The sequence below is a fragment of the Leucopleurus acutus genome (genome assembly GCF_964270905.1).
Source record: "Leucopleurus acutus genome assembly, chromosome: 11".
Taxonomy (NCBI): domain Eukaryota; kingdom Metazoa; phylum Chordata; class Mammalia; order Artiodactyla; family Delphinidae; genus Leucopleurus; species Leucopleurus acutus.
The window spans coordinates 13,321,631-13,341,998 of NC_139152.1; the positions used below are offsets into that span (position 1 = coordinate 13,321,631).

At 40.4% G+C, this 20,368-nt stretch overlaps 1 protein-coding gene across 2 annotated transcripts in view; it reads left to right on the forward strand.

The window, feature by feature from the left end:
- The window catches only part of DERA (deoxyribose-phosphate aldolase), a 233,788-nt gene that overhangs the window by 210,553 nt on the left and 2,867 nt on the right, over nucleotides 1–20,368 (forward strand). Inside the window, exons 12-13 of one of the 2 annotated variants that reach the window (XR_014326610.1) lie at nucleotides 5,373–5,497; nucleotides 8,164–8,237. The gene's annotated coding sequence lies outside the window, so the exon portion shown is untranslated. Of the gene's footprint in view, nucleotides 1–5,372; nucleotides 5,498–8,163; nucleotides 8,238–20,368 lie in introns of those variants that run through there. The other variant, XR_014326609.1, reaches the window with a different exon arrangement.

Consider the following 20,368-nt stretch of genomic DNA (forward strand, 5'->3'; position numbering starts at 1 on the left):
ACATAAAAAGCAATTCATAAATCGCTATTTCTAGCATAAATTTATGGACATCGAATTACTAGGCTCAGAAGTATGAATTCTTTAGAATGTCTTGATTTTAATGCTCTTTTTTTATATTGCTCTCCAGCAAATTTTTACCAGTCTGCATTCCTGGTAGTCATGTGTGACTGTGACTATCTCACTATACCCTCACTGGTGTTGAGTATTATTATTGTGAAGAGCTTAATTATTTAATAAAAAAGATTTTAAAATGTATACTTAAAGCCCAGACTGATTGCAGCCGTTTCTGCTTTTCAAAGGAGGTGGCATAATTCAAAAAAATGAGAAAACAAATATCTCAACCATTCCATTCTTTTCAGAGAATCTTGTGGACTGGACAGAAGGTCAAGGCAGGAGCTTTCAAAGTCTTGTCGGTTCAGTTTTTCTGTGCAGAGGGTGGGACACAGAAGAGAGATTTATTATTCAGGGGAAAATATCAGTGTCTCAGAATGCCTGAGCCAAGTAGTGGGTGAAAAACTGCAGGAAAAAAATGAGGGATGTTGAGTTTTGATGTGTAGGTAGGAGATTCAGGGCAGAGGTGGGGGCATGGGCGGGGCTGAGTCCTGGGACAGGTATTCAGAAAACAGAGGAGGCGGGGCAGCCCTTAAAATAAGTAGGGCTTAGAGAAATCCGACTCATAACCTTTCTGTCACCATAAGCCTTTGGTAAATCTGTTCTTTGTATGAAAATTAAGGAAAGGGGATATGGTCTATGTTTGTGACACATTGTTTACAAAAAAAGGACAGCATTATGAAATAACAAGATGCTCCATCCACGTGCGCAACTCATTCAACCAAAGTGAAATAAGACGTGAAAGGAATTATAAGTGATTCTGAAGAATTCCAAAGGCATTAGGAAGGATTTAGGCTTTCCCCTGTGAAGACTAAATTGGGTTATATGTCATTGATGTTTAAAGTTGGATGTTTTAAATTAGTTATGAGGCTGAACATTTTTTCATATGGGTTTTAATTTTTTTTTGGCTGTTCAATTTTTCTTCTGTGAATTGACTGCTCAGATCCAATGCCACTGGCATTCACAACTTACATAAAAATATTGTAACTGGGCTATATGGGAATAAGACAAAGCAAACTTCTCTCAGGCTTGACGTGGATGGGCTTTATAGTGATAAATAATATTTGTCAATATACTGGCTGGATATTCTTCCTAGAGGATGAGGGCTAACAAATGTCGATACCATTATGGGCCTCCAACAATTATTTGTTGTGTGTCTAAGAATGCTAGTTTTTTTTTTAATTAATTAATTAATTAGTTAATTAATTAATTTATTTTTGCTGTGTTGGGTCTTCGTTTCTGTGCGTGGGCTTTCTCTAGTTGTGGCAAGCGGGGGCCACTCTTCATCGCGGTGCGCGGGCCTCTCACTATCGCGGCCTCTCTTGTGGCGGAGCACAGGCTCCAGACGCGCAGGCTCAGTAATTGTGGCTCACGGGCCCAGTTGCTCCGCGGCATATGGGATCCTCCCAGACCAGGGCTCGAACCCGTGTCCCCTGCATTGGCAGACAGATTCTCAACCACTGCGCCACCAGGGAAGCCCTAAGAATGCTAGTTTGACTCTGCTGAATGCCTGTTGCTAGAGGAAGGCTAGGAATAGCTCACTCATATTCCAATAGCAACAAGAATTTCCTTCTCTACCACTTCCCCTCAAAACATTGTCTCTTAATTTCAAAATGGTCATGAGGGTTCAGAGATAAAATGAACATTTTCTCAGCAGGCTGAGTTATAATGTGCATTTTTCTAGACAACAGGAGTGGAGGAAAAAGCACTGCCAGTGCATTAAGACAATGCTTGGGACCGGGTTTAATGGCATACTAAAGTTTGGAGCCTGGGTTATGGAGACCATCAGACTCTACCCAGGAGCACCCAATTTTGGAGCTAAATGCCAGACTACTTGGTTGATCTCTTTTTTCCATGCTAATGAGGTGTTCAGTTTTCAGTAAAGTATACTTGACAAAAAAAGAAATCCAAAGGTGACTTTGCTTTGCTTCTGATTTGAACACTATCAGAATGTCCATAAAAAAAAAGTCAATCTCAAAAGGGCTTATCATCACAAGAGCAATATTTTAAAAGTGAAAAACTTCAAAAGCAGGATGGGATTCTGTTTGTTTTCCTGCTGGGATAGATAGTATCTCCCAGGATCTTCCTTTGGGAATCCTTGTCAGAGGATGAAAAGAACAAGGTTTATGTAGGCAGCGCCAGCTCCTATTCCCTTCGGCGGGGGGGGGGGAAGAAACAAAAACAAACAAATAAACCAAAAACAAAAAAATTACCTCTTCCAGTAGTTTGCCATGTGGATATAGTAAAATTTTACTTGATCTGCTGTTAATTGATCACTGTAAAAAGAAAATAGATTTAAAAACAAATTTTTTTTTTTTTTCCAGTACGCGAGCCTCTCACTGTTGCGGCCTCTCCCGTTGCGGAGCACAGGCTCCGGACGCGCAGGCTCAGCGGCCATGGCTCACGGGCCCAGCCGCTCCGCGGCATGTGGGATCTTCCCGGACCGGGGCACGAACCCGCGTCCCCTGCATCGGCAGGCAGACTCTCAACCACTGCGCCACCAGGGAAGCCCTAGATTTATTTTTAAAACTTATTTAATCAACACGTTTTGTTAATTTTCTGCCTGAATGGGAGGAGGCTAAAGGAGAAAAATATTGAGATCAAAATCCCTTTGGGCCCAGATCATTGATAAATTGATTATGATGCTAATCAAACCCCCAAGCTGGAGAGCAGGAAACCTGGGGACAAGTTTATTAGGTTCACTTAAGTAAACCTAGGTCTTGGAATTGCAGTGGCATTGCTTATAGCTCTGACTTATTCTAAGGAGCAGAACAGAGCTGGCAACCTGATTCAACTTGTCTTGCTGTCTCTAAGGAAATCCTGATCTTGTACTCCCTGGGTTTGTGAGAGCAGAACAAATCTTGCCTCTAGTAGATGGGGACAGAGTCAAAAGTGCCAGTTGCACCTGAAATGGACTTACTCCATCAACTTAACCCTAAAGAAACTGAAATGTAGATTCAGAGTGCATGGGTAACCCTGATACAGACCTGGCTGTGGGAATGATGTGGGGGTTTTGTCTCCCCACAGATTATTTGCAGACTGTGGTCTGTAATTTTCTTCTTACAGGTGTCTCAACTCCCACCGTCTTCTCTGTATTAGACTCTTTGATTTACAAATGACAGAAAACCTAATTCAAATTGGCTTAAGCAGAAACAAAAGAAGACTGTATTGGCTTGGGAATGGCAATATGTCAGGCCAGATCTAACTTCAGATTGCCTCGATCCAGGGGCTAAAATGATGCCACCAGAACCAATTCAGCCATCATCTCCTCATTCTGCCTTCTTTAGTGGCTTCATTCCCAGTTCTGTGTGGAAGCAAGCGGGAAACTTGGAGCTCCAACCCAGCATCCTTCAAGTTCACATCTCATGGAGAAATAGAACTCCATTCACTAGATAGTCCAGATGCAAGCTGGAACTGACTCCCATCAGCCCCGAGGTCATAAGCTCACCCCCAAATGAATCACTGTGGCCAGGAGGATGGAGTTTTCTTCTCGTGCAGTCGGAGTCACGTACCCATTGCTGGGGTAGGGTGGTGGTGTCAACTATGGCAGAATTTTGTATTAGGAGAGTGGAGAAAGGAGGTTAAGCAAAGGAAATGGAGGATGCGTTGATACCCGCAAAGAGGCGGTGGCTGCTGCATGGCCAAAAGACCACAAAGTCCAGTACATGGTTCTGCATGCTTACTGATGAGATCGCAAAGCCCAGCTCTCTCCGAAGACTGACACAGATTTAATTGGAATAGGAATTAGCACAGTAAGCTTTTCGTCGAAAGACCCAGTGTCCCATCCCTCATGAAGCCACTGCAAGACAGTCACCTTTTCTTGCCAGCCCCTTGGAAAATAGAAATTTCACCTCTAAGAAATAGGCTGCTGATCTCGAAAGAAGTGAACATATGAAACGCTGTCATTTCTTGTCATACACTTTTCTTTTTTGTTTAAAAAAAAAAGCATGAAAGTTGAGGGCCTGGTATCAGCTTACTGGGATGTTGTTTACTGGGGAGAGTTATCCAGGTTTCAGAGTCAGAGTTGGGTCTGAGATAAATGTGATACTGCCATAAAGATATTTTCAGACACAAGGAACACCATTAATCTGGTACCAGTATCAGTCAACAGTTGAAGTTTCTTAAGGCCTTTTCTTGGTCTTCTTTGTGTGATACACTTTATCTAAAGGAGATCATCCACTTCAAAAGCAGTCATATGTTGGTAGATACTACTCACATCTTTCACCAGATGAGATTCATTTCCTAGACCCAAACTGTAATTCAATTCTTACTGGCATCTCAAACCCGTTATATTTAGTATTGAACTCATTATCTCTAGTCTTGTTCTACTGACTGTGTTCCCTGTCTCAGTTTATCATATCATCATCATCAACCCAGTCATCCAAGCCATAAACTTCCCTCTGCCTGTTGACTTCCTTGCATCTCTCAAACCATCTTTTATAGGATTCCCACTTGGGTATTTGTCTACATTCAAACAACATTTCATGTGTCTAGATTCCAAACCCACTATGTGTCAGGTCTGTTTTAGGTGTTGAGGATACCACAGTAAACAAAACAAAAGTTCTTCTCTTATAAAGACTATATTTTAGTGGGAAGAGAGAAACAATACCTGAAGAAATATAAATAAAATGGGGAAGGGGTAGAGGGAGAGCTGAGAGTAGTGAGTTGCTATTTTCTATAGGGCAGTAGTGGAAAGTTTCCTTAATAAAATAGTATTTGATCAGAGAGTTTACGGAAGTGAAGGAGCCAGCAGTGTGGATATTGGGGTAAAATGAGATGAAGTTTATGGAATAGCAGAAAATACAGAGGTGAGAGTGTGTATGAAGAATAACAGGGGGTTCCTTGTAGCTGGAGTGGAGGCAGCAAGGGGCATAATGGGAGAAGGTGAGGCCAGAGGGGATGGCGGGGGTAGGGTGGGATCAATCAGGGGAGGGCAGTGTAAGGTTTTGGCTTTTATGGAGTGAGATGAGAAGCCATTGGAGAGTTTCAGGTTAAAGAATGAGTTAATCTGACTGCCGTCCTAAAAAGAATCATATTAAGACTAGGTGGAAAACAGACTATAATTTTAAAGCTGTTATGGACTGAGTGGTATCCCCCCAAATCCATATGCTGAAGCCCTAACCCCCAGTGTGAATGTGTTTGGAGATAAGGCCTTCAAGGAGGTAATTAAGATTGAATGAGGTCATAATATTGGGGTGCTAAGGACTAGTGTTCTTGTGAGAAGGGGAAAAGACACCAGATCTCTCTCTCTCCTCTGACAGGGGCACAGGGGAAAGGCTATATGAGGAAACAGCAAGAAGACAGCCATCAACAAACTGAAAAGAGAGGCCTCACCAGAGTTCAGCCCCGATGCCACCTTGATCTTGGACCTCTAGCATATAGAACCGTAAGAAAATGTATTTCTGTGATTTAAGCCACCCAGTGTGTGGTATTCTGTTATGGTAGCCCTAGCAGGTTGATACAAGGGTAACATCTGCTATTATAACAAAGGGAAGAAGTGGCAGACATGTCAGATGTTGCTGATGTTTCAGTGAAGTTGGAATTGACAATGATTGGCAATTGGGAAAACCCTGGTGACCCTGATATGGCTGTTTCATTGGATCGGAGTGAGCTGAAGAGAGAATGGGAAAAGGGGAAGTAAAGACCAAACATGGACACATTTTAGAAGAATTGGAATATAAAAAGGAATAGTGAAATGGAGTAGTAACTTGAGGGTGACTGTGGGAACATGAGAGGGGTCCTTTAAGATGAGAGATCCTAAAACAGGTTTTACGTTGATAGGAACAATCTAGTAGAGAAAGAAAAAAATGTCATGATCTGTAAGAGGGAGGGAGAATTGTTGAGTGGCCCTAGGAGGTGAGATCTGTGTTCAAGTGTGGACCTTGGTCTTAAATAGGAACACAGACAGTTCGTTCACTGTACCAGGAAAAGGTAGGGTAAATGGGTACTGATGCAAGTCAGTCAATGGACATTCACAGTAGAAGAATGTGGGCGCTCTTTTCTGATGGCTTCAACATTATCAGCAACACAGGAAGCAGGGTCATCAGCTGTGAGCAAGGACCAGGAGAAAGGTATGGAGGGTTGAGGAGAGATGAGAAGGTGTGAAAGTCTTCTAGAAGATGCGGGAGGGGCGCGAATACAGTCAGCAAACGTAGAATTGTTGCTTGACCTCCACGATTATGGGTTTAGAGCGAGATAGAAGAACTAAGGGCTTTTCTTCAGCCTTGTTCAACTTTGGGGCTGTAGGCGCAGAGGAGACAGAGTTGGTTTAACCAGCACTGGGATTTTGCAGGGTCTGTCAATCAGGCTACAGTCAGAAGACAAGAACCACATCAGGAACTGGAACAGGGAGCATTTACTATAAACAATACCTAGGCGAACCAGGGCTAACTGTTAAAGGGGTAAGGATAACTCTAAGGTACGCAGAGGTCGCCACTGCAGCGAGTGGCTTCCAGGTCTCAGGCTGAAGGAAACGTGAACACAGAAGGAATCTGGAAACCTGGAGGAGGGCCACACAGGACTGAGGTTCAGGTCTCTGAGGAGAGAGCATGGCTGCTGTAGGAGCTGTGTGCTGAAGAGTGATGCTGACCAGTGAACGGTGCCACTATGCTGGGTGCTGCTGGGATGTCCACGAGCCAGTCCGCTTGTGTCACGAAGTAAACACGACACCAGAAGTGCCTTCTTCCTCCTCCAGGCTCACAGGCTCCCTCCAGGGCCCTCTATTGGCAGGGCCTGTCTTGGAGCAGCAGGTAAAGAAGAAATGAAGTCTGCAGAACCCAGCTCCCACATCATAGAGCAGGGCAGCCAAGGGTGGGTTTGGACTGAAAGGCAGGAACGGTAACTGGCACAACCAGGTGAGCCCAAGGGAAAGGGAGAGAGGGCAAGAAAGTGGAGGCTGTTAGCCAGGGAGGGATTATAATAATGAATCATGGAATCTTACCAGAGAAAGCAGGGAGGAGAGGAAAAAGGAGGTGAGGGGCAGTAGAAGGAAGTAGGATTCGGGGTCACCATGTACTGCAGTCCATGTGAATGACAGTCTCTAGAAGTATGCAGAGCATGACCTGCTCCACTGTTTGCCAAGGCCCTGGAAGGCACCACGGGACTCAGTGGGACCAAAGAGAGATTGGAGGAAGGTTCTAGGCACGAGCAAATCTGGTCTTGCTCTGCCACTTTCCAACATCTTCATAAAGCTCTACTAGACTGATCCAGTTGAAGAAAGTCAGCCGATAAACTAATTTCTAAGATCTTTCCATTTACTCTAAGGAACATGGAGAAGGTCAATGTCCACCCAAACTGTTATTAAACATTGCAAAACTCAGGACTCTTTCAGTGCGTTTCTCCTTTATTTTCTAAGCCAAGAAAGACAAAACCAAGAGCTTTAGTTCCAGTAATTGTATAGCCAAGCAATGAAGTATTAGATATGTTTTCCAAACCACTTGAAGAATCTCATCTTCCCCTGCATCTTCATTTCCTCCACGTCTCCCTGTACCCGCCCTCTTTAGAATCACTGACCTAAACATATAGTTGTCTAATAGGGGAATTTCAGCTATCTCCTAGAAGCCAGCCAGGAAGAAATCTCAGGCTCGAAGCGTTTTACCCCTAAAAATCATAGTAGTAACTGACGGCCGACTCTGCCTGCGGTAACTATAACCTGTCAGAGTTCACAGGTGCTTGCTTATCGCAAGGATGCGTGAATCACACCAGTCTCACATTTCTTAGGAGGGGCCCACCCTCCAGCAATATATATATATATTTTTACATATTCTTGGAGTATAATTGCTTTACAATGGTGTGTTAGTTTCTGCTTTATAACAAAGTGAATCAGTCGTACATATGTTCCCATATCTCTTCCCTCTTGCGTCTCCCTCCCTCCCACCCTCCCTATCCCACCCCTCCAGGCGGTCACAAAGCACCGAGCTGATCTCCCTGTGCTATGCGGCTGCTTCCCACTATCCAGCAATATTTTGACAAAAGGACAGCTTTCAGGAAGGTATAGGATCTTATTTAAGTGAAAAAATAAGTCATAATAATAATAGTCATTTTTCACCCTAGGACCATAAAGGAGGCTGAAATGAATGAATCTGCAGAGTCAGAAACCCTGCTGATGGCGCTAGGTCAAGTTTGGTTTGGAGCTGTTTATTGACTCGGCATTAGCAGACCCCAGACTCATGTGGGGCAACAAGTGGTGTGCTCTTAATTTCTTTATCTGCCTTTTTTTTCCAAAAAACCCTACTCATCCAGATCTCTTAAGGGTAAGCTGCCTCCTTTTTTTTTTTCTTAGCACCACCTGGCATGCAGGATCCTAGTTCCCCGACCGGGGATTGAACCCGTGTCCCCTGTAGTGGAAGTTCAGAGTCTTAACCACTGGACCGCCAGGGAAGGCCCTTGCTGCCTCTTTTTAATCTACCTATGCAATGTGAAATTCAGAGCGTATTACACCACCGTCCAATAAAGGTGGGCTTTTAAAGGAGAACTGGAGAGTGATACACAGGGTTTCCTAATCACTACACCTAACTGCAAAGAGGGGTGAAGAATTTTTCATGAGGATCTGAACTATAATTAAGCACAAATAATCAACTATGAACTTTCTGTTATTTTAGCAGTGTGTTCTGAGGCTACCACAATTTTCCCAGCAGGACATAGATTACTGTTTGTGGTAAATCAAATGAGTATGAAAAAAACGGCATACAACCAAGTGGGAAATCAAGGAGGTAAGACTCCAAGAAAGTAGTTCTAAGAATTCCTGAGTCAGGAAGAGGTAGGAGACATTTTAGAGGCTAAATGGAGAAGAATTAAATAAAAAGAAAAACCCAAATAAACATGAAATGGAGGAAAGGGCAGGTGGAGAGGCAGGACTGAAAGGCAGGTATAGGGATCATATCTCTAACCAGCTGGGGAGATCAATCAAAAGCAATCATTTTCCAACCTAGACTTCATTAGAAAAGTCTTCACTCCATGGGGACAAATTCAGCTTCTAATTTTTTTTTACCCACAGCAGTTGATTACTGGATGGGCAAGGTACACGCAGAGTAGGATTTCTTATTGTGTGGGAGTAAAGATTCTAGAAGGAAGGCTGTTCATTGGGGGGTGAATATGGAAAGTGGAAAAGTGTTCTTGCCCTTCTAAGGTCAGGGGGTTCATTCATTTTTCTTTAATTTCACATTTCTTTGGCATTTCCTAGGTGTTCGGCAAAAACGCTTTTTCACATTTGTGAGTCAGACCAATAACTTCGCTCCTTTCATGGTACTTATATTTTGGCTAAAGAGAAAGACAATATACATGTAAGTAATCAAGATAATAGCAGGCAATTATATCCCCTGTGAAGAAATTACAGCAGAATGGTGGGATAGAGTATCCATTTTCTTGCATAGAATGAATTATTAGACACTTTTATCTTTCCTCCCTCCCTCTCTCCTGCTGTCCTTTTCTTCCTCCTTCTCATTCTTCACACATTTTATTAAGCCTGTATTATGTGTCAGGTGTATCTGGTTCATATTTTTATACTCCCTAACCCTCACCCGAGATAGTGTTTCGCACCTAATAGGCACTCTGAAAGTTGTTTGAAAGATTTAGTTATTCACAGACTTTGATTTTAGTAAATGAAGGACATAAGGTGTCAAAAGACAGAAAAGACAAAAATTAAGCATAATTAACACAGAAACAGGTTAAAATTAGATGACAGTGAGCCTTATTGGCACAAATAATGACTATATCAATATGGCATTTGAAATAGCAGGACGGCATCATTTATCTCACTTTTGTGTCTCATCTGTCTTATGAATTCGGAGAAGGCAAGGCATTTTGCCAAATTTAGAAGCAATTCAAATTGTACGTATTAAGAGTTTCTACGGAAACCTGTGTATGTCTGTATTTGATTGCTGGCAAGATAAAAATTTCCTAGTTAAAAGAAAATCAGTTCTTAAAACAATGAGAACGGGAGGGAGGGAGAGAGACAGAGAGACAGTGACAGAGAGACAGAGAGAGAGCGAGAAACCCAATGTGCACAGTTAATTGTAAATAATCAGAATCAGATGGTCTGACCTCTTCTTAAGAGGCAGAAGGGAAAACAAAGGGAAAACAGTGATGGGCAGAATGCATTTTGGAGGTCGTTGCCTTTCATCACAGAACCTTCATGTGTTGGGTGACTAACAAGTTTAGGCCGATTTCCCCTGGTAAAGTAGCTTTGGATGACACAAGCCAAACATTTTTCCTCTTAATTCTCCTGGTAATAGCAATTTATCTTTTTCAAGCAGTGTGAGAATGGAGGAAGGCACACGAATGCAGATGCCAGACCTTTCTTCCCACCTCATATGTAAATGTTATAATAGGATTTACCTGACTTAGCAGTACAGTAGAGTGAAGGCACCCAGAATTCATTTTGATTTCTACTCCCGCTCACAAAGACTCCATAGGCTTGTAGAAAAGATCAGCATTAAGCAGAAAAAGTCACAGCCCCACTAACACTTTTAGGAGTGTGGGTTTACCGTAACATACAAACCAATCCGAAATCTAAGTCAGAAAGTTATGGGTGTCTAAGGGTGGAAGACGTAGGCAGATAGATGTTGCAATTGGTATTATGTTGCGTTTCAACATTTTTGCATAAATTCCCTCAACCTAAGGCATATAAACACATATTCATGAAAGAACCCACATGACTATTTTCAGGAGATTACATAAAATATTTATGTCCCTCTGTCCTCCTAACCAATTACTTTCCCTAAGGAAAAAATATAAAAAGTATGAAATGTGATTTAAAAATTTACCTTGTACCAAGTAACTGGCAATTAACTCATTCACAGCCACATTTCTTTGTTCTCAGTTACAGCTGGGATGTATTGTAAAATAACTATCACTTTTGAACTTTTCAAACTGGGATCCACCATATCAATGGTGGCAGGCAACTCAAAACACAATGTAGATTTTGTATCAATCACAGTGTCAAATGATCTCATTAGAGTTTCAGGTCTATATGCGGGTGAATTTCAACTACTCCGCGTTTCCTGCGTGAAAGTTTAGCAAAGATTAAGTCATTTACCATAGACAGTTGGCAGAAGTAGCTGAGTAGAAGCTTTGATGAAATGTGTCAATCATTTTCCAGCAACTCTGCCTTTGACAGTCGGCTACCGGGAGTAACCGCTGTCACTAAGCTACACCAATGTGGCTGGAGTTCTTCTGACCTAATATTTCTTCTCTACATCTTTGCCTTTAACTTGTTTGTGAACGCTTTACTTCTACGATTGTTTTTACTCTTAAAATTAACTTTCTGACGATCATACCCTGGAATTCTTTTTCGAAAAAAAAATTGGGGGGGAATAATAAATTGAAGGGATGAGCGTTAGAAGTTGTATGAAGAAACAGCACATAGATAGTACATAATTAAAGAGTGAATGTACCTACTATCCCATTTATATAATATTTTGTTCCCAGTTTTACTTAAGATTAACTACCTACTCTTACTTAGCTTAATTCTCAGAGTCAAATATTGTGTCTGGTCTTGTCCCTCTCATAAGTCTGAAGTAAATCCAGTGTCTGGTGGTGCTGGTATACAGCATAAACGCTACACATCTGCTTGTGACATAACTATGTAAAGCCAAAAAATCTTGGCCTTCCAAGGGTCTCGGTAACAGATCACTGCAGGAATTATTCCAACGATTTCAGAATCTGAGCTTCCAAAATACTGCACTTCTCTTTCTCTGAGGAATTGGTAGTGATCAGATACTAATAAAATTTGCAGTCTCTGAACATGTACACAAATATCACATAAAATGATAAGCAAATTTAACACGTAGAAAAATGAATTTGAAGCAACGACCATCTGTTATTAAAACAGGGATTTTACCCAATCTTTACATATTTTTCTTAAACTAAGAGAAGCTACTTTAAATTTATCTTATATAAAAAATAGCACCAGGTTCATGACTTGCGTTTGAAAGTGTCTCATGGAATTCTTAGCCACACAGCAGTATTTTTAGTTAATAACTCAGTAATAACTGAATAGACTGACCTTTTATAATGAAATGTATTAGCCTGGGCATTAGTACCATAAACCGGAAGCAGAGGACCTTCTAATTCAAGACTATCCTCTCAAATTAGCTTAGGTGTGTTTTAAAATTTGAATATTCATTTTAGCATTTTACATGTTGATTTAAGGCATTTGTGAAAAGGCATGTATTAAGGAAAATGAACCAAACAGTAGAAGCATTGTTAAATGTTTTCTAAATATAAAGGAACATAATTTGGGTTTGATTTTTTTTTTTTTTGCGGTACACAGGCCTCTCACTGTTGTGGCCTCTCCCATTGCAGAGCACAGGCTCCGGACGCGCAGGCTCAGCGGCCATGGCTCACGGGCCCAGCTGCTCAGCGGCATGTGGGATCTTCCCGGACGGGGGAACGAACCCGTGTCCCCCGCATCGGCAGGCGGACTCTCAACCACTGCGCCACCAGGGAAGCCCGGGTTTGATTTTTAAAGGAGAATATTTTACTTAAAAAAATTGACAGTTTTGTTGTGAGATCTTGAAAACCTTTAGTAGGTGAATTATCAAGTGGCATTGATTTGAGGGGGAAAAAGACATGTCAACAGATAATTACAATAAAGTGTGATAAGTGCTATTAGGAGGATTTGTGCCAGGTCCTCTGAGAGGGCTCCTCCCCTTCCATATGGGAATTTTGGCAGTGACAGAATCAGGGTGTGGGTGAATTTGCAGAAGTGATGGCAATCAGGTCAGAGGATTAAAGAACGCTTGAAGTAGGGACTTAAAACAGTCTTTCTTCTGATGTTATATTGACTTTGAAGGAAATAATGTTAAATAGGATAAAAAAAAGACATTATTACAATTATCTAAGAACTCACTCTGGCATTCTAATTGAAATTAAAATTCCACCTAGAATTGAATACAGTGATAATGCTTAAAATTTATTCAGCACTTTGTGCTTTATAGAGTAATTTCTCATTGTGTTAGCATTTGCTTAAAAAGTAATTTAATTTTTAATATATTCATTCATATACCATTCATTCATTCAATATATATGCTCTGTGCCAGATACTGTGTCAGGAGTTGATAATTCCAGGAAGAGTAAGACATTGGTCCTGTGTTGTTTACAGGACTGTATGCCACCTAGACTGTGAACATCTTTTTTTTTTTTTAACATCTTTATTGGAGTATAATTGCTTTACAATGGCGTGTTGGTTTCTGCTGTATAACAAATTCAATCAGCTATACATATACATATATCCCCATATTGCCTCCTTCTTGTATCTCCCTCCCACCCCCTCTGTCTCACCCCTCTAGGTGGTCACAAAGCACCGAGCTGATTGATCTCCCTGTGCTATGCGGCTGCTTCCCACTAGCTGTTTTACATTTGGTGGTGTATATATGTCCATGCCACTCTCTCACTACGTCCCAGCTTACCCTTCCCCCTTCCCATGTCCTCAAGTCCATTTTCTACATCGGTGTATTTATTCCTGTCCTGCCCCTAGGTTCTTCAGAATCATTTTTTTTTTTTTTTAAGATTCCATATATATGTGTTAGCATACGGTATTTGTTTTTCTCTTTCTGACTTACTTCACTCTGTATGACAGACTCTAGGTCCATCCACCTCACTACAAATACTCAATTTCATTTCTTATTATGGCTGAGTAATACTCCATTGTATACATGTACCACATCTTCTTTATCCATTCATCTGTCGATGGACACTTAGGTGGCTTCCATGTCCTGGCTATTGTAAATAGAGCTGCAATGAACATTGTGGTACATGACTCTTTTTGATTTATGGTTTTCTGAGGGTATATGCCCAGTAGTGGGATTGCTGGGTCGTATGGTAGGTCTATCTTTAGTTTTTTAAGGAACCTCCATACTGTTCTCCACAGTGGCTGTATCAATTTACATTCCCACCAACAGTGCAAGAGGGTTCCCTTTTCTCCACACCCTCTCCAGCATTTATTGTTTGTAGATTTTTTGAGGATGGCCATTCTGACAGGTGTGAGGCGATACCTCATTGTAGTTTTAATTTGCATTTCTCTAATGATTAGTGATGTTGAACATCCTTTCATGTGTTTGTTGGCAATCTGTATATCTTCTTTGGAGAAATGTCTGTTTAGGTCTTCTGCCCACTTTTGGATTGGGTTGTTTGTTTTTATTGATATTGAGCTGCATGAGCTGCTTATAAATTTTGGAGATTAATCCTTTGTCTTTTGCTTCAAATGCAGATATTTTCTCCCATTCTGAGGGTTGTCATTTCGTCTGGTTTATGGTTTCCTTTTCTGTGCAAAAGCTTCTAAGTTTCATTAGGTCCCATTTGTTTATTTTTGGGTTTTTTTCCATTTGACTAGGAGGTGGGTCAAAAAGGATCTTGCTGTGATTTGTGTCATAGAGTGTTCTGCCTATGTTTTCCTCTAAGAGTTTTACAGTGTCTGGCCTTATACTTAGGTCTTTAATCCATTGTGAGTTTGTTTTTGTGTATGGTGTTAGGGAGTGTTCTAATTTCATTCTTTTCCATGTAGCTGTCCAGTTTTTCCAGCACCACTTATTGAAGAGGCTGTCTTTTCTCCATTGTATATTCTTGCCTCCTTTATCAAAAATAAGGTGACTGTATGTGCGTGGGTTTAACTCTGGGCTTTCTATCCTGTTCCATTGATCTGTATTTCTGTTTTTGTGCCAGTACCATACTGTCTTGATTACTGTAGCTTTGTAGTATAGTCTGAAGTCTGGGAGCCTGATTCCTCCAGCTCCGTTTTTTTCTCTCGAGATTGCTTTGGCTATTCGGGGTCTTTTGTGTTTCCATACAAATTGTGAAACTTTCTGTTCTAGTTCTGTGAAAAATGCCAGTGGTAGTTTGATAGGGATTGCACTGAATCTGTAGATGGCTTTGGGTAGTATAGTCATTTTCCCAGTGTTCATTCTTCCAATCCAAGAACATAGTATATCTCTCCATCTGTTTGTATCATCTTTAATTCCTTCATCAGTGTCTTATAGTTTTCTGCATACAGGTCTTTTGTCTCCTTAGGTAGGTTTATTCCTAGGTATTTTATTCTTTTTGTTGCCATGGTAAATGGGAGTGTTTCCTTAATTTCTCTTTCAGATTTTTCATCACTAGTGTATAGGAGTGCAAGAGATTTCTGTGCATTAATTTTGTATCCTGCTACTTTACCAAATTCATTGATTAGTCCTAGTAGTTTTCTGGTAGCATCTTTAGGATTCTCTATGTATGTGTCATGTCATCTGCAAACAGTGACAGCTTTACTTCTTCTTTTTTGATTTGAATTCCTTTTATTTCTTTTTCTTCTCTGATTGCTGTGGCTAAAACTTCCGAATCTATGTTGAATAATAGTGGTGAGACTGGACAACCTTGTCTTGTTCCTCATCTTAGTGGAAATGGTTTCAGTTTTTCACCATCGAGAATGATGTTGGCTGCGGGTTTGTCATATATGGCCTTTATTATGTTGATGTAAGTTCCCTCTATGCCTACATTCTGGAGAGTTTTTATCATAAATGGCTGTTGAACCTTGTCAAAAGCCTTGTCTGCATCTATTGAGATGATCATGTGTTTTTTCTCCTTTAATTTGTTCATATGGTTTATCACATTGATTGATTTGCGTATATTGAAGAATCCTTGCATTCCTGGGATAAACCCCACTTGATCATGGTGTATGATCCATTTAATGTGCTGTTGGTTTCTATTTGCTAGTATTTTGTTGAGGATTTTTGCATCTATGTTCATCAGTGATATTGGCCTGTAGTTTTCTTTCTTTGTGACATCTTTGTCTGGTTTTGGTATCAGGGTGATGGTGGCCTCGTAGAATGAGTTTGGGAGTGTTCCTCCCTCTGCTATATTTTGGAAGAGTTTGAGAAGGATAGGTGCTAGCTCTTCTCTAAATGTTGGATAGAGTTCGCCTTTGAAGCCATGTGGTCCTTGGGCTTTTGTTTGTTGGATTTTTTTTTTTTTTTTTTTTTGCGGTATGCAGGCCTCTCACTGTTGTGGCCTCTCCTGTTGCGGAGCACAGGCTCCGGATGCGCAGGCTCGACGGTCATGGCTCACGGGCCCTGCTGTTCCGCGGCATGTGGGATCTTCCCAGACCAGAGCACGAACCCGTGTCCCCTGCATCGGCAGGCAGACTCTCAACCACTGTGCCACCAAGGAAGCACTGTTGGAAGGTTTTTAATCACATAGACTATGAACATCTTTGAGGGCTAAGGTATTTGTAGCATTTAGGTACTCGTGAAATGTTAATTGAATGAATAAATCAGTGCATGTTTTGATCAATGTGGCAAATGATAAACTTATTGGTGCTGGAGTTAGAAGACCTGATTTTAAGTTTCAGCTTGGATATACTAGTATGATACTGGAAAGTTCACTTAGCCTTTTTCAGTCTCAGTTTCCTCAATGTCGTTTAGAACCATCTCTCTCTTATAAGGTTTTCATGAGGATGGATGTGAAAGTGCTTTCTAATCTAAAATGCTGTGCTATTTAGCTGTTAGTCATCACTGCAAATAAGATTCCAGTATTCTACATTATAGAGCAACATTTAAAGGGAAGTGATTCTGTCAGAATTAAAGCAATGTAACCTTTCCAGAATGGATAAATCAAGCGTGCTGGTCATGGCAGGATGCCAGGTATCCTGGGGGAAATACATCAACTATTAGAATCAGAGGTCAAGACAGAAGGCTGTATAGGTGAACAGACTAAAGGGCACTGGAAGTGTGACTTGTAGGTAGCGCAGATCTTGAAGAGCTGTAACTGAAGGTACAGTGTTCTAAGTCTGACTAGTAACAAGGCAAGCTTGCTTCAAGGGCAGTGAATGGTTCCAGCTGTCATCACACAGACATCTGGATTTTGGTTTTGGTATTCTGACAATATTTGGAACTGTACTGAATGGGAGCTAAGGAACTGGATGGGTTTATAGATAAAAGGGTATCATGGATGTTGATAAAAACATGTGAAGACAAAATTAATTGAACTGAGGTGGGGTTCATAGGCTGGATGACAGGGATCATAATTACGATACTATTACTACCACCACTACCACCAATATGTTGACAGTTTACCAAGCATTCTACCTTATTTCTATTAACAATCATAAAAAGCTTGTAAAGCACTTATTCTCGTTTTATTTTACAGATACAAGCATACATTCATAGAAGCATATACATGCTGATAAGTGACTTACAAGCATCAGGTGCCACACTGTAAGCAAATTGACTCAGCTCTTACAAATGCAGGTCCCCTGCTAATTCATGTGAGATGCCTGCTTCTTTATGTCAGGACATCAGGATGTCAGGGTGCAGTACAGCTTGGACTGGGGGAACAGCATTTGCTACAGGATGCCTTGAATTATTTTTTACATATATATGTTTTCTCCCTTATGAAGTGGAAGCTTCTTTTTTTTTAATTAATTTTATTGGAGGATAGTTGATTTACAATGTTTTATTAGTTTCAGGTGTACAGCACAGCGATTCAGTTATGCATATACATACATTCATTCTTTTTCAGATTCTTTTCCCATATAGGTTATTACAGAATATTGAGTAGAGTTTCCTGTGCTATACATTAGGTCCTTCTTGATTATCTACTTTATAGTAGTGTGTGTATGTTAATCCTGAGTTCCTAATTTATCCCTCCCCACCATGTTTCCCCTTTGGTAACCATAGGTTTGTTTTTGATGTCTGTGAGTCTGTTTCTGTCTTGTAAATAAGTTCATTTATATCCTTTTTAAAAAATTAGATTCCACATGTGAGTGATATCGTATGATATTTGTCTTTCTCTGTCTGACTTACTTCACTTAATATGATAATCTCTAGGTCCACCCATGTTACTGCAAATGCCATTATTTCATTCTTTTTTATGGCTATATTCCGTTGTATATATTCCATTGTATATATATACCACATCTTCTTTATCCATTCCTCTGCCAATGGACATTTATGTTGCTTCCATGTCTTGGCTGAAGTGGAAACTTCTTTAGAGCAGTAAACATGATCTTATTGTCCTTTTTCAAAGGGCAGTATGAGTACCTAGTAGATTGGATAAATTGATTTTAGCAATTATTTATATTATAATAATAAGCTATTCCATTCAAATAGTTAGCCATTCTTTCCATCTCTAACACAAATATACCAGTTTCACTACTGAGCCCATTTCTTTTCCATTGGGCTAGATCTCTCTAATATATCCCACAACCAGCACATCATGGCAAGCCTCATCAGGCAGGGAAGTTCCTAAGCATGGCTCCTTGATGACTTCTTTGTCCATGACCATGATCCTCTCTACTGTAAACATAGCACATGGCACACCTAATCTGCAATGCATCATCCCTTTTTTTCCTGCTTGCTTCTCCATTCTTCAAAATTAATATTTCAAAATTAAATATTCAGCTTAGTAAAGGAAGGAGAGACAGAAGGGAAAACATAATAAGTTGAAGTAGAATGAATGAAGAAAAACAAATTAAAGAAACGTCGGACTTTAAAACATTACTTGTATTCAAAATTAATTTGCATGTCTACTTATTCATAGAATGGAAGCTTAGGTGAGACCAGAATATGAGAGAGACACCCATTTTTATTGTTTATGAAGCTGCTTCTGGTAGTGTAGGATCTGTCTGGCTCTCATTGCATACCAGATTCTTTCTTACCTGGCCAGATCTTTTTAGAAACCAGCTAGCAAGGGCTTCACAGGGTGGCCAGCTGGAATTGACAGAGCTGGGACCGATGGCTGCAAAAAACCCTTACTCGGCAGTCCTCAACCAGCAGGCTATAACAGAAACATCTCGGGAGCTTTTCTGGCTATCCAGGCCCATTCATCCTCTTGCCAATGAGATATCAGAACGTCTCATGGAGCATGTAAAAGTTGAAAAATCTTCTGGTTGATTGGACTCCCTCTGCCTATCGTTGGTCTGAGGATTGCTGGCTAGGGGTTAATTTTTGAATTCAGTCGCTTCTGGATTCAAGTCTTGGCCACTTGCCAGCTCTGGATAAACTACATACACTCTGATCATCTTATTCTCTCATTTGGAAAATGCTATTAGTAACTCCTGAAATACTTAGACAAAATAGGCTAAAATATGTGCAAGACCTGTACAGTGAAAATTTTTTTTAAAAAGACTGATAAGAGAAATTTAAAAAGACCTAATTAATCAGAAAGTTATATCATATTCGTAGATTGGAAGATTTAATATAGTTAAGAGTAATTCTTCACAAATTGATAAACATCAACATATATTCCATACAGAATCAATCTAAAGCCAATAAAAATCTTAGTGTGAGTGTGATTTATAGATAAAATGATGAGCTGATCCCAAAATTTCCAAGGAGGTGCAAAGGAGCTGGACTAGACAAAAACAATTTTGGGGCTTCCCTGGTGGCGCAGTGGTTGAGAGTCCGCCTGCCGATGCAGGGGACATGGGTTCATGCCCCGGTCTGGGAGGATCCCACATGCTGCGGAGAGGCTAGGCCCATGAGCCATGGCCGCTGGGCCTGCACGTCCGGATCCTGTGCTCTGCAATGGGAGAGGCCACAACAGTGAGAGGCCCGCGTACCGCAAAAAAAAAAAAGAAAAAAAACAATTTGGAAAAGAGTAAAGATGTCGATGATGGAAAAGATGGAAAACTTACACTATCTGATTTCAAGACCTACTATAAAATCATAGTAGTAAATACAGCATGATATTGGCATAATGATAGACATAGAGATCAGTGGAATGGAAGAGTGTTCAATTGATTTTTCACAAAGGTGCCAGGATAATTCATTGAGGAATTGAATTTTTAAATTAATTTTTTTTTAAATCAGCTATATGTATGGAAAAAAAAGAATCTCTACCCCTACTTCACAATATACATTAAAATAAACTGGAGATGGATCATAGATCTAAAGACAAGTAATGAAAATATAAAACATATAGAAGAAAACATAGAAAAAACTTTTTAACATTGGGGTAGACAAAGATTCCTTAGGACACAAAAAGCATACAAGAAAATAGTTGATACATTAGACTGCATCAAATTAAAAGCTTCTGCTCTTCCAAAGACACCACTGAGTAAATGAAAAGGAAAGTAAAAAACTGAGGAAAACACTTGCAATATCTAACAAAGAACTGGAATCCAGAATGGATCAATTACTCCTACAGTTCACTAAGAGGCAAACAACCCTGCAAAATGAGCAAGAGATTTGAACTTTTAAAAAGAAGATGTATAATGTCCAGTAAACACATGAAAAGATGCTGAACAGTATTAGTTGTTAGGGAAATTCAAGTTAAAACCAAAACC